The sequence below is a fragment of the Sturnira hondurensis genome, unplaced genomic scaffold, assembly GCF_014824575.4.
Source record: "Sturnira hondurensis isolate 20B ecotype Veracruz unplaced genomic scaffold, ASM1482457v3 Scaffold0019008, whole genome shotgun sequence".
Classification (NCBI taxonomy): Eukaryota; Metazoa; Chordata; class Mammalia; order Chiroptera; family Phyllostomidae; genus Sturnira; species Sturnira hondurensis.
In genome coordinates this window covers 27,955-45,398 of record NW_028091639.1, presented here as the reverse complement: position 1 = coordinate 45,398, position 17,444 = coordinate 27,955, and the positions used below count along the sequence as shown (strand labels likewise).

Below are 17,444 nucleotides of genomic sequence, written 5' to 3'. Positions count from 1 at the left end.
ATTTTACTCAAAAGTGGCCCAAAGGAGCAGTAATGCTGGCAATTTGGATATGCCAAAGAGAAGGCATAAGCACTTCTTTTAAGTGAAATGGTGAAAAATTTTGACTCAATAAGAAAAAAATTGTATGCTGAGGTTTCTAAGAACTATGGTTAAGAACAAATCTTGCCCTGGCTGGTGTGGCTCAGTGGATTGAGCACGGGCCTGGGAACCAAGCAACCACAGTTTGATTCCCAGTCAGAGCACATGCCTGGGTTGCAGGCCAGTTCCCAGCGGGGGACTCACAAGAGGCAACAAATATCAATACATTGATAGAAATGTTACCGTCATGATTCACACAAGTTCTAGCAAGTGTGATGAGTCTTAAGCAAGCGTCAAGTGCTGAAAATACTTTTTCTCATCAAAATGTAGCAAGAACAGGGTTTGATGAGTTCTGAAGCCAACAAGTACTGAGCCATTGATAACAAATATCAATACATTGAGAGAAATATCAATACATTGATATTTTTCTCCCTCTCTCCTTCCCTTCCCCTCTAAAGATAAATAAATAAAATATTTTTTAAAAAGAACACATCTTATATCTCTAAAATTGTGAAGAATAAAGAACTTTGTGCTACTTTGCTGTTCCACTTCAAACTGTAAAAGTTACAACCACGGTGTGTGATAAATACTTAGTCAAGATGGAAAAGATTAACTTTGTGGGTGGAAGACAAGAATAGAAAACAAGACTGAAGACAATGTGTTGCACCAGAAAGCACTGAGCCACAGAGCCTACATATGAAGACTTCAGCAAGGGATCCTCTTGTTAAGAGTGACTTCAAGCCATTTACTACTTGTGAGTAAGGGATGGTTACACAGATTCAGGAATAGATTTGGACTAAAATGATAAAAATTACTATAGACCCTGGCTGGTGTGGCTCAGTGGACTGAATGAAGGCCTGTGAATCGAAAGGTCACTGGTTCAATTCCTAGTGAGGGCACACGCCTGGGTTGCAGGCTAAGTCCCTGGTTGGGGGTGTGTGAGAGGCAACCAACTGATGTTTCTCTCCCTCTCTTTCTCCTTCCTTTCTCCATCTCTGAAAAGAAATAAAATCTTTAAAAAAAATTATTGTGGAGACCACATCTGCCAGTGAAGAAGCTGTTGCCACATTCCCAGAAGAGTTGAAGAAATTAAGGAAAAAACATACCATCCAAAGCAAATCTTCAACTGCAGTAAAACCAGGCTCTCCTGGAAGAAGATGCCCAATAGAACCTATTGGGTTGGCCAAAAAGTCCATTTAGTTTTTCCCATAAAATAAAAGACACATTTTTCATTTCACTAGTAACTTTATTGATTTGGGTATTTTGAATATGCTGGCTATCTCCTGTTATTGGCTTCGAGTGAGTAGAGGCCAGGGGTGCGGCTAAACATCTTCCAATGCATAAGACAGCCCCACAGCAAAGATTTATTTGACCAAGATGTCAAGAATATCAAGAAACTTTGCCAACTGCTTTTGACACATTCAATTAGTCACAGCACCTTCTCCATACACTGCACAATTTTTGTGTGTGTGTTTCAGTTGTTTTTACCTTTCTTGAAATAATAAAGCATAATATACAAAAATGTTGCTTATTTTCTTGTGTCTTCAATATTAAAATGGGTACACAGCCCTGGCTGGTGTAGCTCAGTGGATTGAGTGCAGGCTGCAAACCAGTCGCTAGTTTGATCCCCAGTCAGGGCACATGCCTGGTTGCAGGCCAGGTCCCCAGTAGGAGCCACGTGAGAGGAAACCACACATTCATGTTTCTCTCCCTCTCTTTCTCCCTCCATTCCCCTCTTTCTAAAAATAAATAAAATCAATAAAATCTTTAAAAAAATAAAATAAGATGGGTACACAAAAAATCACCAATTTTGATAAATTTTTAAATGCATGGTGCTATGACAGCTGTCACAATACAATCCAACAAAATGAAGTTGGACAACTAAGTACCACTACAGCCACCATACAGAAAAAACTAAATACATCCGGGAAAGTGCAACGGAGGGGGCAAGCTGCAGATGGCCTGTGGCTCCTGCCCTCCAGCAGGAAGCTCTGGGCTTGGAGTAAGGGATTATGAAACTGTGCACCATGTTCTTCCTATAGATACTCCAGCAGAATCATGATATCCTGGTTTTGAAACACTTGCAGGAAAGGGCACAGTACTTTTCTATTAATAAAGCAGATACTTCATCCTGCTCTGAGAACCATCACAATGGCTCTCCTTCCAGCGCTGGTGTTTCTGGCTGCTGTGCTACTTCCATCTTTATCTGCAGAAGGAAAGCACCCAGTCTTTACTGCTTTGTTAACTACTCAAACCTAAGTCTAAAAAGAGACTGTAAATAAACACAATGAACTAAGGAAATCAGTCTCTCTACTTGTCAGCAACATGCTATAGGTGGACTGGAGCAGAAAAACAACAGCAAATGCCCCAAAGTAGAGAACATATGCACTTTAGAACACAGTAATACAGATGACAAAAAAAAAAAAGTACAAAATATGGTGAGAATTTCTGTGTGTCAAGTGAGTCTACTGTCTGATCACATGTAATCCAAAACACGTAGGACGAGAGCCACAGTTTTGTCCACTGTGTAAGACCAAAGAGTTCCAGCACAGTTGTCAGACACTATACCTCAGTTTTTGGCTACGTGTCTTACCATGTTGAATGTAGAATTTCCTACTCTCCCAATCAAGAGAGTCTACAATACTGCTATGTTTGCCACCTGGTAATAATGTGAGTAAAAAGAGTAGCCCTCACAACCAAGAAACATACTGTGCCAGCTGCCCTGGTAACTGTGACAGTGGAATGTGCAGCAATAGTTGCCAGAATGAGGATCTCCTCAGTAATTGATTTCTTGATGACAACAGCTAGATGCAAACAAGAACTGCCCAAGGAAAAGTGCAAGACCACTTGCCAATGGGAAAACAAAATCTGCTGAAATGCTCGACGTGCACTGCACGAGACTAAGGAGCAGGGCGGTGTGACTCAGTTGACACATCCCAGAGGAGAAATTGGGGGCATGGTCCCTGATTATAATTTAATTCCAAACAGTTTTTCCCTCAGATCTTTACAGGAATCTCTTTCACATATCAATTTACAAACGAAGCATAGTCTATGATGACAACTTTGGACTTTAATATAAATTTGGTACTTTAACAAATTGAATCAAGTTGAGGATTTTTAAAACTGTATAACCACAGGATTCAGATCACTAGAACTTTGGATTAAAATGAAGAATTACATGTTTCCTGAACAAAATGCAAAAAAACAAAAACAACTTACAGCACTGTCATTCCTACCACATGATTTTTATGTATATAAAGAATGAATTCAAAGACTGACATCTACCTTTGTTTATGACTTCTTCTTTACATGAAGTAACCAAATTTTAGAATAAAGAATTTATCTAAGCAACAACATAGGTCTTATTCTTATGCAATATTTAATTGTATTTATAATTAACTCCAGCTAAACTCAGCCCCGATAAATGATTGTACAGAACATTTCCAAATATTAAAAAAGAAAGAAGTACAAAGGAGGCATAGGAGGATGGATTAATGCTGCTACTATGTAGCAGTGCTGCAGGACATATGATAAAGCCAGACATAGTGGACACTGCAAAGAACTCACATGCTCTGAAAAAAACCTCAAAATTATCTGCCCATGTTCTGACAACATAGTCAAAACCTATAGTGACAGCCTCCTTATTTATGGAAAGGCTCCACCAATGTAACACAAGAGTACAGGACAGTACGGCGTTTTGAGAGAGAAAGAGGCCACACTAACATAAGTTTTATGACAGTATACTGTTATAGCTATTCTAGTTCATTACTAGTTATTGTTGTTAATCTCTTATGGTGCCTAACTTATAAATTCAACCTTATCATGTACATGTATGCTCAGGGGAAAAAATATATTTAGGGTTCAGTACAATCTATGGTTCAGGCATCCAGTGGGGCTCTTGAAACAGATTAAGGGGGGACCACTGTGCTGTTAAAATGTCCACACTACCCAAAGCAATTTATAGATTCAAAGCAATCCTTATTAAAATACCAATGGCATCTTTCTAGTAATAGAACAAACAATTCTAAAATTTGTATGGAATCATGGAAGACTCCAAATAGCCAAAGTAATCTTGAGAAAGAAGAACAAAGATGAAAGCATCACCCTTTCTGAGTTCAAACGATATTACAAAGTTATAGAATTAAAACAGATGGTACTGGCATGAAAACAGGAGCAAGGATCAGTAGAACAGATCAGAGACCCCAGAAATAAACCCCCACATGTATGTCAATTACTGTATTTTGGGGTTCTAAGATTTGGGAGGAAAAGGGAGTGTATCTTATAGTCCGAATGTAGCTTACCTGGCTAGTAAATGTAGGTTACATTTACACTGGTGAAATATTATGTTATTTATGTCACTAAATATCTTACCGCATTTTCTGGTTCAAACTTTCCCTATTTTCCTCCTCTAAAACCTAGATGCATCTTATGGTCCAGTGTATCTTATAGTCCTAAAAATACAGTAATTTATGACAAAGGATCTATAATATATAATGGAGAAAGAACAGTTTCTTCAAAAACTGGTGCTGGGAAAACATGACAGATACATGCAAAAGAAAGGAAGAAAAAAAGGAAGGAAGAAAGGGAAGGAGGGAGGGAGAAAGAAACTAGATCGCTTTTTTACATCATACAAACAAAAGAAGTCAAAGTGGATTAAAGACATGAATGTAAAACTTGAAACAATAGAATTCCTAGAAATAAAAAAGGATGTAAGCTCCTAGACACTTATCTTGGCAATGATTTTTTTGGAAGACAACAAAAGCAAAAAAATGAAAGCAAAAATCAGTGGGACTACATCAAACTAAAAGGCTCCTGTACAGCGAAGAAAACTACCAACAAAATGAAAGGCAATCTATAGAATGGGAGAAAATATTTGCAAAACTTATGTATGTGTGTGTATCTGACAAGGAGTTAATACCCAAAATATATAAAGAAAACTCAATAGGAAAAAAAGCCAATCCAATTTAAAAATGAGAAGAGGATATGAGTAGACATTTTCCAAAAGAGATACACAGATGGCCAACAGGCACATGAAAAGGTGCTCAACGTTACTAATGATCAGGGAAATGCAAAGCAAAATCATCTGATACCTATTACACTGGTTATTACCAGAAAGACAAGTTAACAAATATTGGTGAGGATGTGGAGAAAAGAGAACCCTTAGGCACTGTTGGTAGGAATGTAAATTAGTGCAGCCAAGATGGAAAACAATATGGAGGTTCCCCAAAGAAATAAAAATAGAACTATTATGTAATTCAGCAATTCTACACTTGGTTATGTATTCAAAGAAAACAAATATCTCCAAAAAAATCTCAAAAAGATATCTGAACCACCATGTTCATAGCAGATTATTTATTAATAGCCAGGACATGGAAACAACCTAAGTGTTGATTGACAAATGAATGGATAAAGAAAATGTGATATGTATACATAGATATATAGATATTATTCAGCCATAAAAAAAGAAGGAAATCCTGCCATTTATAACAACATGAATGAATCTTGAGAGCATTATTCTATATGAAATAAGTAAAAAACTGTATGATCTCACTTAAATGCAATCTAAAAAAAAACCAAACTCATAGATATACAACAAATTAGTGGGTGCCCAAAGCTGGGGCTTGGGAGGGTGAGTAAAATGGTTAAAGGTGGTCAAAAGGCACACACTTCTGTTATCAGACAAGAAAGTCCTGGGGTTATATGTACAGCATGGTGAGTAAAGGTTAACAGTACTGTATTGTATATTTGAAAGTTGGTAAAAGAATGTACTTTAACAATTATCATAAAAAACAATGTGTGGTAATAGATGTTAACTTACTGTGGTGATGATTTCACAATATATACCTATATCAAATCATTATATTGTACACCTAAAATGGAAACAATACTATATATAAATTGTATCCTAATTTTAAAAGTATAGTAATGGAAATAAAAACTTTACTAGTGAGGTTCAACAGAAGATTTGAAATGACAGAAGAATGAATCAGTGTTTGAAGACAGAACAATACAAATCATACAATCTGAAAAGATCTGGAAAAAAGAATGAAGAAAAATGAAGAGCTCTTCAGGGAGCTTGCGGATACCATTGAACATATCACCAACACATACACAGCGTGGCTGAGAGGGCAGGAGTGAGAGAGAAAGGGACAGAAAAACTATAATAGCCTATGCATCTAAGAAGCTAAGCAAACACCAAGCAGGGGAAACACAGATACACACCTTGGCTGAAAGCAGGAACAGAAAAATGGTTTATCATGAATAAGGGAACCTCAACATATTAAGTGGACCTCTATCAGAAATAATAGAGACTTCCAGCCAAGATGGACGTGTGGGTAGATACACTGTGCTTCCTCGCACAACCAAAAGAAGGACAATAACAAATTTAAAAACAACTATAACTGACAGAAACTCGAACTGTATGGAAGTCAAACAATCAAGGAGTTAAAGAAGAAACATTCACCCAGACTAGGGGTAGGGGTGGAGATGAGCAGCTGGGGTAGAGAGGTCATGCAGCAAGGCGGCACACTGAGCATGCAAGGTGGTGGCTGGAGGACTGGGCAGTCCCACATTTGCATGCAGAAAAACTGGGGAGAGACACAGATCATGCTACCCAGGGTTCCAGTGTGAGGAAATAAAGACTCAAAACCTCTGACTGAAAAAACTTGTTGTAGCAGGAGAAACTCCCAGTCTCAGGAGAGCTCAATGGAGAGATCCATGGGGTCCAAGATGTACACAAACCCACCTGCCTGGGAATCAGCACCAGAGGGCCCAATTTGCTTGTGGGTGGCAGAGAAAGGGACTGAAAGGCAGCAGAAAGCTGAGCAAGTGGCATTGTTCCCTCTTGGACCCCTCCCTCACATACAGTGCCACAACACAGCAACATGAGTTGCCCAGCCCTGGCCAGTACCCAAGGCCCCACCCCTTATTATGTAACAGCTACGCCAAGACAAAAAACTATGGCCCAAATGAAAGAACAGATCAAAGCCCCAGAAAAAATACAACTAAGTGACAAAGAGATAGCCAACCTATCATATGCATAGTTCAAAACACTGGTAATCAGGATGCTCACAGAAATGCTTCAGTACGGTTGCAAAATACAGGAAAACGTGAAGGCCACGAAAAGGGAAAATATACAGGGAATCAACAGTGATGGGAAGGAAACCGGGACTCAAATTAATGAAGAAATCAACATTCAATCAGAGTAGAATGAAGAAATAATGAGGACAGGTCCAGAAAACCCCAGGACAACTTTAAACCTTCCCACATCCAAACTATACAGATGCCAGAAGGAGAAGGGGAAGAGCAAGAAATTGAAAACTTATTTGAACAAATAATGAAGGAGAACTTACTTCCCCATTCTGGCAAAGGAAGTAGACTTCCAGAAAGGCCAGGAAGCTCATAGAGTCCCAAAGAAGTTGGACACAAGAAGGAACACACCAAGGCATATTGTAATTACATTAGCCAAGATTAAAGATAAGGAGAGAATCTTAAAAGCAGCAAGAGAAAAGGAGACAGTTACCTACAAAGGAGTGCCCATAGGCTATCAGCTGATTTCTCAAAAGAAACCTTACAGGCAAGAAGAGGTTGGAAAGAAGTATTCAAAGTCATGAAAGGCAAGGACCTACATCCAAGATTACTCTGTCCAGCAAAGCTTTTGTTTAGAATGGAAGGGTAGATAAAGTGCTTCTCAGATAAGGTCAAATTAAAGGAGTTCATCATCACCAAGCCCCTACTATATGAAATGTTAAAGGGATTTCTCTACAAAAAAGAAGATAAAAAATATGAACAATAAAATGACAGCAAACTCACAATTATTAACAACCACATCTAAAACAAAAACAAAAGCAAACTAAGCAAACAACTAGAACAGGAAAAGAACCACAGAAATGGAGATCACATGGAGGGTTAGCAACAGGGGAGTGGGAGATGGAAAGAGGAGGAAAAGGTATAGAGAATAGGTAGCACAGATGGTAGGTAGAAAATAGACAGGGGGAGGGTAAGAACCGTATAGGAAATGTAGAAGCCAAAGAACTTACATGTATGACCCATGGACATAAACTAAAGGGGGGGAGCAGAATGTGGGAGGGAGGGGGTGTGCAAGGCTGAGTGGAGTGAAAAGGGGGAAATGAGACAACTGTAATAGCATAGTCAATAAAATATATTTAAAAAACGATACCAGCCTAGCTGGTGTAGCTCAGTGGATTGTGCGCGGGCCTGTGAACCACATGATCGCGGTTCGATTCCCAGTCAAGGCACATTCCTGGGTTGCAGGCCAGTTCCCAGCAGGGGACTCATGACAGGCAACCATACATTGATATTTCTCTCCTTCCCTTCCCCTCTAAAGATAAATACATAAAATCTTAAAAAAAAAAAAACGATACCGCTCCTTTACAAATGCCTCCAGAAAACAAGTCAGGGGTGAGTATTACAAAAAACCAAAGCTAGACAAAGACATTACAGGAAAGAAAACTACAGGTCAATCTACTGCATCATCACAAACACAAAGTCCCCAACAAGGTTACCAAATCAAACACAAAAAGGACCATATACTATATTGCCAAGTAGGATTTATCTCAAGCATGAAAAGTTGGTTTAATATCTGAAGATCACTCAGTGTACTATACTACATTAAAAGACTCAAGGACAAAAACCACATAACCATCTTAAAAGATGGTGAAAACGCATTTGACAAACCCAATACTAAACTGTAATAAGAATACTAAACAAACTACAACAAATAGAAGACTTCCTTAACTTGATAAGAGTTATCTAACCAAACTTACACTGAAAATCAAAGTTAGTGAAATACTTTCTCCCCTAAGACAAAATAAGTGAAGGATGTTTACTCTTATCACATCTAGTTGAGTATATCACAAATCCTAGCCAGTTCAACAGGCAAAAAAAAAGAAGGGGCATCAAGATTAAAAGCAAACAGTAAAAAGGTCTTTATTCACCGAAGACATAATTCTATAGAGAAAAAAATCCTACACATCCACAGACTTAATAAACAAGTTCAACAAGGTAACCAGATGCAAGACTAAGATGTGAAGGTTGATTGTAGGGCTTCTGGTTACGGGATAAGAAAGTAGATGCATTTCTCCCTATTCTCCCCAGTAACCACAGCTTTAAAACACTGGACATTATACATAAAGCAAAAATAAGATTAGGAAGAGTAGAGAAAAAAAGTGAGACTGGCTAGGTAGCTCAGGACTCGGGGGCCTGAGGAATTCAGTTCTCTTCTTATTTAACATACCCTGGGTATGTTGGAGAAGCCAGAACCTGCACAACCACAGGCGTAGATAAAAAAGAAAAAGAACTCTGTTTTCTCTACCCTGAGGAGCAGAAAAGGAGCAGCTTGCCAAGACAAAGAACGTTAGATAGTATTTGCTGGACTCCAGCCAAATTCACCAAAAAGAAGTGCATCCTAGTTCCACCCTCACTAGGAAAACTCCAAGTGTGGAGCGCAGATGTGTACCCCCACCAAAGTGCTGGGAGTGGTCCTCTCTCCCATGGGATGGTCTCAGAGGAAGCCCTGAGAGGAGCTTAAAGGCCCAGAATCACGTGGTTTCCCTGAAGGGACACTGCCCCTTCCCTGCAGTGGCAGGGGCCAATCAAGGAGTCAAGACACCCACCCTGACCAGGCTGCCCTGAAGAGTCCTCGCTGCTGCCTGGAGCCGCAGTGAGGGCTAATGGGAAAGGCTGGACGTCCCGTGCTATCTCATTCTCCTGACAGCCTCCCCCTCAACTGGGGCAGTGTCAGAGGAAGCCATGGGACAAGCCTGGGGGGCCACTCTCACCTAGCTCTACCGAAAGGTCCTCGCACCAGTGCAACTCCTCACCCAGTAGCCCTGAGGAGTCCTCTCCAACTTGGGGCAGTGTCACAGAAGCATGTATTGAGGAGTGTACATGTCCGACCTCACCTAGCTGCCCTGAGGGGTCCCTCCAGGCTTACAGGGTGGTTGAATTCAGGCCAAGAGAGGAAACTAAACATCCACCCTCAAAGAGCTGTATGAAGGAGGGGTCCTCCTCTCTAAGTGGAACAGTGTCACAGAAGGCCTCACAAGGAGCCCAGATGTCTACCCTCACCTAGCTCTAGAGATGGGCCTTCCCACCTACCCAGGGCCATGTCGAAACAGGCACGTGAGAGGCCTAGATGTCCAACATCACCGAGCTGCTCTGAGGAGTCCTCTCCCTCTACTGTGACAGTGTCTCAGAAGGCCACATGAAAAGCTTAGATACCCACCCTCACCTAGCTACAGCAGACCTCCACCTCAAATTGGGACAGTGTCAGAGAAGGCCAGGCGAGGAACCCACCTCTAACCAGGAAAACCTCACAAGGTCCACAGTGGCCAGGAGGAGACAGTGACAAGACAGCCCTCAAATCCTAGCTCAGGCAGTGTTAGCAGAGGCCTCCTTCACAAAGAAACGGGGCAGCCTGAATTTCCATTCCAGCAGTAACATGAATCTGTTCCCACCTCAAGGTATAAATGAGGGGAATGTGGACTTGAATCAGCTGCTGCTCCCAACCACCCAGTCAGTCGTTGGGGGCTATGCTAAAACAGAAAATGAGATACAAAGTCTCACAACACAAAACCCAAAAGGTCCAGGGTTCAATGGAAATCACCCACCCTAATGAAAAACAGAAAAATCTCAATATGAATAAAAATGACAAGGCCCTCTAGAGATGGGCCTCTCCAAAACCAAGGTGAACCTGATGGAATTACATGGTAATAACTTTAAAGTAGACATCATAAAAATGCTTCAACAATTATGAACATGTTCGAAACAAACAAAACCATAAAGTCTCAGCAAAGAAACAGAAGACACAGAAAGTACCATATGGAAATCTGAGGACTCAGAAGTACAGTAAGATATTTAAGAAATGAGGAGAACTGCACCATGAAATTACAGAGAAAAGAATTAGTGAAATTAAGGATCAAAGAACAGAAATTACCCAATCCTGAAAACAGAAAGAATACATTTAAGACCAACCAACAAACAAACAAACACTCCCAGAGCTCAGAGCTTTGGGATGAGGGACAAAGCAAAAGATCAAACTTTCGTATCATCAGTATGCCAGGAAGAAAAGAAAAAGAATATGGGGCTGAAAAACTTTTGAAAAAATAATGGCTGCAATTCCCCAAATTTGGAAAAATACATAAATCCGTACGTTCTAAAAAGTGAACTGACCCCAAACAAGATAAAGCCCAATAAATCAATGTTAAGGTAGATACACTACACAGTAGGAGAGGAAGGACACCCTACCTACAGGAGTAAAACAAGTGAAATGCCAGCAAGTTGTTCACCAGAAACCACAAAGGCTAGAAGGAAGTGGCATAACATTACCAAGTACCAAGAGAAAAGGACCGGCAATTCAAAATTCTACACCCAGTGAAATCATCCTTCAGGGAGGAAGAAACCAAGTTATTCTCAAAGGAAGGAAAACTACAGAGAATTTGCTGCCAGTAGCTCTGCCCTAAAAAAGGCTGGAAGAAGTTGTTGAATCAGAAAGGAACTGATAAGCGCAGGAACAGTGGGGTATCAGGAGGGAGGGTAGGGAAATGGAAATAGTAAAAATATAGGGAAATGAAAGAGGCTTGCCATCCTCTCTTGAGCTTGTTAAAAATATAGACAACAGCTGAAACAAAAATGATAACCTTGACGAGGTTAGGTTTCTAAAGCATATAAAGGAAACGTATGTGCCAAAGTATGTATAATGTTTGAGTGAACAATGAAGAATCTATATAAGATGTACTCAATACACTATAGATAAATGACAATGAAATTCTCAAGTAATATTCAAGTAACCCACAGGAAGGTGGGGAAAAAAACAGAAATGAACAGAAGGAACAAACAATACAAAAATAAAACAGCATATATAAGCCATTTTGTGTCACATTAATAATTACATTAAGATGGCAAAACTCACCCCCAATGATCTACAGATTCAACCCAATTTCTATTGAAATTCCAGCTGGATTTTGTGCAGAAATTAGCTAGCTGATCCTAAAATTCATATGGAAATGCAAAGGGCCCAGAATAGCCAAAATCGTCTTAAAAAAAGAACAACAGTGTTGGTGGACTCACGGTACCTGACCACCAAACCAACTGCAGAGACCCGGAGATGAAGACGGTGTGGTGCTGGCCTCGGTTTGCACGTACAAACCTCGGTTTGATCAGTGACATCGAACTCAGAGTCCAGAAACAAGCCTTTACAGTTATGGCCAACCTGATTTTCAACAAGGAGGGTGAGACAATTCAATGAGGAAACAAGTCCTTACAAATGTTGCTGAAAGAAACAGATATCGACATACAAAAAAGTGGAACCCATTCCTTTTGCCATTCACAAAAATGAACTCGAAATGTATCACAGACCTAAATATAAGTGCTAAACTATAAAACTCTTAGAAAGAAGCATAAGAATAAATTGTAACCTTGGATTAGGCAATGGATGATCAGACTTAACACCAAAAGCCAGAGAAAAAAGAAAGTCAGGTAAATTGGAATTCATCAAAATTAAAATCTTCTGTGCATCAAAGAACACCATCAATAAGTAAAGTGACAACCCAAAGGTTGGGCGAAAATATCTGCAAATCACATATATCTGAAAAAGGGACTTGAATCCAGAATATGTGAAGAGCTCTTACAACTCCATAACAAAAAGTCAAATAACCACATTAAAATGGTAAAAGAATTTGAAAATAAAACATAGATATGAACAAAAAGCACATGAAAAGATGCTTATCATCATTACAGAGGTAAACAGTACCACAATGAGATACCACTTTCAGACCTATGAGGATAATACAAAGGATAGGCATGACAAGCATTGGTGAAAATGTGGAAAAACTGGAACCCTTATGCACTACTGGCAGGGGCATAAAATGGTGCTTCCACTTTGGAAAAGAGTTAGTCAGTTTCTCAAAATGTTAGAGACTGAGTAACCTCCATCCCAAGGAAATGAAAATGTACGTCCATGCAAACACCATTCTGTGCCCCGCACCAGCACTGATCCCAACAGTCGCAAAGTAGAAAGGGCCCAACGTCTATCAGACTCGGTCAGTGGATAAACAACTGTGGTTCAAAAATAAAAAGTGACAAAGTACTGTCTATATACCCTGCAGCAGGGATGAACCCCCAAACAAGATGCTGGGTGAAGGAAGTCTGATGCATATTAACTCTCCAGAAAGGAAAAATCTACACAAAAGGAGTAGCTCTGTGTTGACTAGGGCTGCGGGAGTGGACAGACGGTGCTGGAGCCAGAACAGTTAGTTACTGCAAATTGGCTTGAGGCAATTTTGGGGGTCGTGACATTATCCTAAAATAGGAATGAATGTAGTGGTTTGTAAAATTCTGTAAATTTACTAAAAGATCATTGAATTGTTCAAGTAAATGAATTGTGTAGTATATAAATTTGAAAGCTGTTCTAAAAAGTCTGCATAGACACATTATATTATCTAGGAGAGGGAGTGAAACATCACGATGTCTAGGAGAGGGAGAAGAGAATACCAGTCACAAAGAAACAAGTTCTCATCAGCAATAATACAGGTAAAGAAAAGGAGGAAAAAACAGCTCCAAAATGTTGAGCTAATATTTGACTCAATGGGGAGGAGTCAAATTATTGTTCAGGAATGCCAATAAAATACAGGCATTTTCTAATATACGAAGATGGAGATAATACTGTTAATTAGACAGCTGGAGCACCCACGAATCTCTCCCATTGGCCGAGACAACACATGGGTAGGTTCTCACACTGAGCATGCTGAAGGCTAGAAAGATGAATAGAGAGGGCCCAAGCATGCCAAAACCTAGCAAGATAGAAAAAAAGCTTTCCCTTCCTATCTCCGTAAGACCTGTGGGCCTGAACAGGAAGGGGGGTGGTCTGAGATGGGACTCCACCTTCCTCCCAGGTCACAGCACCTGAGTAAACCTCTTTCCTTTTGCACCAGCACCTGCCTCACAGTTTTGGCTTTCTTTGCAGCAGGCAAACCCACCATGTTTTGGTTACAACGCTACTCACTCATAGATTCCAATGAAAACACAACCAGACCATCACTTCTGCAAGGAGAGTCCAAGCAACTCCTGAGGTCACATGGGTTACCAACTTGCCTTCATTTTTTAGAGAGGTACCACTGTTTCTGAACTCAAGGGTTCCCAGCGTGGGTGCTCTATTCAAGAACTAGACTTACTGTGGCAAGGCAGTTTTACTGACTTGCAGCAAATAAAGAAGACATGGGATTCTCATCCAAAGCTCTGTCTCCCCCAAGGGAGGCTTAGCCATTGCTTATGTACACTGTTTGGTCAGTTATATGTTGGTGTTGATTTTTGGATTCTTGTCAGGCTCATCCTGTTTAGAGCTGTGTCTGCAAAATACTGAGCTAAATTTTAACTTTTAATAAGAATACCATTTGGTAAGAACCACCCAGACCTTGAAACCCTTGTCTTATCTAGCACCAAAAAATATAAAAAGCACATAATCCCAAGATATGTAAATAAACTTTGTTTAATAAAAAATCACCCTGTGGTCCTTATTTTACCACAGAGTGTGAGAAAGTAGTAAAGAGTTCACGGCAGATCTCCCTCCCAGGTGGCAGCTGTCAACCCTAAGGGGGCTGACATCAATGACCAAGGTCACTGGTGAGACTTGTACCAGTGACTCTGGCCTCTCCCTCTGCTCTGTAACAGGGGCTTTGCCTGCACTTCATTTGCAGAACATCCCCCCAACACAGTTATGTGTGTGAGCTGCCCAGGAACCTGAATTATAGAAGGCAAGGTCCAAATCCTAGACGTTGCTTTCACTAAATTACTGGATTAAAAATTACTGGATTACTCAAAGACAGGAAAGTTTAAAGTTCAAAAGGAAAGTAATTACAGTATATTGAAACCCATTATATATGTTAAAATCCATGAATTTATAAAGATATTAAAATTATAATTAAATATCTTTTTACTTTATTATTGAATTTATGGGGTAACACTGGTTAATAAAATTCATACAAGTTTACAATTAAATATAGGTTTAAAATTAACACAGGTACACAATTCCTCAAACATCATCTGTACTCTGTGTTGTGTGTTCACCACTCAAAGCCAAGTCTCTGTCCGTCACCATTTATCCCTCATACCCTCTGCCACCTCCTTCCTCCCTCAGCCATCACCACACTGTTGTCTGTGTCCATGAGGTTTTTTTTACTCAATCCTTCCACCTCCCCCATCCAACACACCCCACCTCACCACAGCTGTCGGCCTGGTCTCCATGAGTCTGTCACTATTTTGCTGTTAGCTCAGTTTGTTAATTAGATTTCATATAGGGGAGTTCCAGCCAAGATGGAGGCATAGGTAGAAGCCCTTTGCTTCCTTGCACAACCAAAAGGAGAATAACAACCAATCTAAAATCAATAAAACAAAAGCCCAAGAAAATCAAACTGCATGGAATTCCTACAACCAAGGAATTAAAGAAAAAATCAACCAGAACAACCAGACCAGTGAGGCGGAGGAAGGCACAGGCCGGCTCAGAAAAACCTCTGTGGACCAGTTAGGCGGGGCTGGCTGAAGGCAAAACTGAGGCTCAGAGTTGACTGAGGACTACAGGGGTTGCCACAGTGGGAGAAACTCCCAGTCTCACAGGAGAGTCTGTTGGAAAGTGGGGCTAGAGACGCGCAGGTGAGCTGCATTGTTCCCTCTCTGGACACTCCCCCACAGGCTGCTGGGCAGCAAAACAAAGAGGGTCGTCCTACCCTGGTTAATACCTAAGGCCTCGCCCCCTTGCAACTTATCAGCTGCGCCAAGACAAAGAAAAATGGCCCAAGTGAAAGAACAGAACAAAACTTCAGAGAGAGAACTAAGCGATAAGGAGGTAGCCAATCTATCTGATGGAGGATTTAAAGTCCTGGTAATCAAAATGCTCACAGAACTGATTGAGTTTGGTCAAAAAAAGAAAAAAACAAATGAAGGATACCCAAAGTGAAATAAAGCAAAATATTCAGGGAACCAACAGTGACAGAAGGGAAACCAGGACTCAAAGCAATGATTTGGAACAAAAGGAAAAAATAAACATCAGAATGAAGAAACAAGAATCCAAAAAAATTAAGAGATGCTGAGGATTTCTGGGACAACCTGAAATGTTCCAATATCTGAATTATAGGGGTGCCAGAAGAAGAATAGCAAGAAATGGAAAACTTATTTGAACAAATGATGAAGGAAAACTTCCCCAGTCTGGCAAAAGAAACAGACTTCCAGGAAGTCCAGGAAGCCCAGAAAGTCCCAAAGAAGCTGGACCCAAAGAGGAACACACCAAGGCACATCATCATTAAGTTACCCGAGATTAAAGACAAAGAGAGAATCTTAAAAGCTGCAAGAGAAAAGGAAAGAGTTACCTACAGAGGAGTTCCCATAAGGCTATCAGCTAATTTCTCAAAAGAAACCTCCCAGGCAAGAAGGGGCTGGAAAGAAGTATTTGAAGTCATGAAAAGCAAGGACTTACATCCAAGATTACTCTATCCAGCAAGTACTTCCCAGATAAGGTCAAGTTAAAAGAGTTAATCTTCACCAAGCCCTTATTATATGAAATGTTAAAGGGATTTAATCTAAGAAAAAGATAAAAAATATGAACAGTAAAATGACAACAAACTCACAACTATCAACAAATGCACCCAAAAGAGAAACAATGAAAACAAAAACTAAGCAAACAACCAGAATAGGAACAGAATCAGAACTTGACATCACATGGAGGATTTCAGTGGGGAGGGGGAAGAGAGGAATAGGGGGGAAAAGGTACAGGGAAGAAGCGGCATAATTAGTAGGCATAAAATAGATGGGGAGAGATAACAAATGGTATAAGGAACAGAGGACTCAAAGAACTTATATGTACAACCCATGGACAGGAACTAAGGTGGGGGGGATGCTCGAGAGTTGGGGGGATAGGGCAGGGGTGGGATAAAAGGGGAAAGATTGGGAAGACTGTAATAGCATACTCAATAAAAAAATACTTTAAAAATAAAAATGAAATTGTGATAAGTATATATGCAAAAAGCCAAAAAAAAAATAAAACCCCCAAAAGAATTCACATATAAGTAAAATATGGCCTTTTTCTGACTGGCTTAGTTCACTTAGCATAATGCTCTCGAGGACCACCCATGCTGTCACAAAGAGTAAGATTTCCTTATTTTTTATGGCCAAATAGTACTCCATTGTGTAAATATACCACAGCTTTTGTATCCACTCATCTACTGATGGACACCTGGGCTGCTTCAATATCTTGGCTATTGTAAATTAGGCCGCAATGAATGTAGCAGTACTTACGTTCTTTGTTTTTTGTGTTTGGGGTTTTGGGGGTAGTTTTCTGGTGCTTCAGCTGCAATATT

At 40.2% G+C, this 17,444-nt stretch overlaps 1 protein-coding gene and 1 pseudogene across 3 annotated transcripts in view; one reads left to right on the top strand and one right to left on the bottom strand.

The window, feature by feature from the left end:
• Positions 1-17,444, bottom strand: part of SNAP47 (synaptosome associated protein 47) — a 71,921-nt gene that overhangs the window by 30,606 nt on the left and 23,871 nt on the right. The window lies entirely within an intron of this gene.
• Positions 2,230-2,953, top strand: LOC119004146 (cysteine-rich secretory protein 2-like; annotated as a pseudogene).